Consider the following 1,420-nt stretch of genomic DNA (forward strand, 5'->3'; position numbering starts at 1 on the left):
GTTTTTTTTTTTTTTTTTTTTGTCTGTTTTTTTTTGTTTGTTTGTTTTGCAGTCACAACTCTGGGAATAGTAATCTATATTTGCTGTCATTTCTTTCATCTCAAATCACTTTTGATCCATCAGCATCTGTCCTCTGTCTATCTCATTGACACTTACCCAAGTCACCAATGACTTCCAACATGCCAAGTTTAGTGGGGTGTTACTGTTTTTAAGCATTGATCTCTTTGCTGTATGAACACTATTCACCATTCCCTTCAGGAAGTCTTCTGCGCCACTGGTTTTTATAATTCTTTTTTCAATTATAAAACATCTTTAAAAGGGCAGAAAATTTGCATAGGAATCAGAGGTCTTTAGCACAATAACAGAGTGAAGCATAGAGCACAATACCCGTGATGTGAATTGTTTTTTGCCTAAGGCATTACTGCAAAGAAGTCTTTGCTCTTTTGTTTCTTTACATGAAAAATGAGGATGGCAAGTATAATCCTGATTTCACAGATATGACAATGTCTAATTAATGAATTGCCCTAAAGACGGAACAGAATGTATGAGGTGCTAAATAATATTGTGCAAGTACAGATTAAATTTGACCAAGTGATTTATTAGACAAGTCTAACAAGTGATATCATCGGCTCAAGGGAGCAGAATTGGATTGCTTTATAAGATCACTGGAACTTTGAGTGATTGAGTTGTGGATATTTGTTGTTGTTTTAACTGCAGGGATCCAGAGTAACTTTTAGGCTTCCAAACTTTGGAATGTGACATTTATTAGGCCTGTAACTCCATCAAAAGTATTTAAAGCTATTAAATTATTGTGATTAAAAGAGTGAAAGTGAATAGATGTTCCCCTCCGTTGGTTTCTTTATGCTGCAATTTTGTACACAGATTTGATGCTTAGGCACCACCCATGTTTATTGCTATATCATATTTTCTCATTTTGCAAGTTGAAACACAACTTTTTCCTCCGCAACCACATTAAACTCCACTTGGGACTTCAGGCCCAGCTGCAGTCTTTCTTTCTGTTTTCTGTTACCATCAAAAGTAATAAAATTCTGCAGTCAAGGAAGGTTTGGGGATGCTTGTGTTGTACCCAAACTGGCAGAAAGTCCAGCTCCTGCACTTGTACTCTCTTTCTCTCTCTCTCTCTGCAGCAACATGGAGGGAACCGAAGGTCATTGTCCTAGGTGAAATAACTGAGAAACAGAAAGTCAAAACCCACATGTCCTCATTTATAAGTGGGAGCTAAACAATGGGTGCATGTGGACGGAGAGAGTGGGATCATAGACACTGGAGACTCCAAGAGGAGAATGGGAGGGGGAAGAGAAATGAAATACTACCTATTGGGTACAATGTAGACTACTCGGGTGATGGACACACTAAAAGCCCAGATTTCACCAGTATGCAATATATCCTGTAACACAAC

Source organism: Piliocolobus tephrosceles, chromosome 1, assembly GCF_002776525.5.
Source record: "Piliocolobus tephrosceles isolate RC106 chromosome 1, ASM277652v3, whole genome shotgun sequence".
In the NCBI taxonomy this organism is placed as follows: Eukaryota; Metazoa; Chordata; class Mammalia; order Primates; family Cercopithecidae; genus Piliocolobus; species Piliocolobus tephrosceles.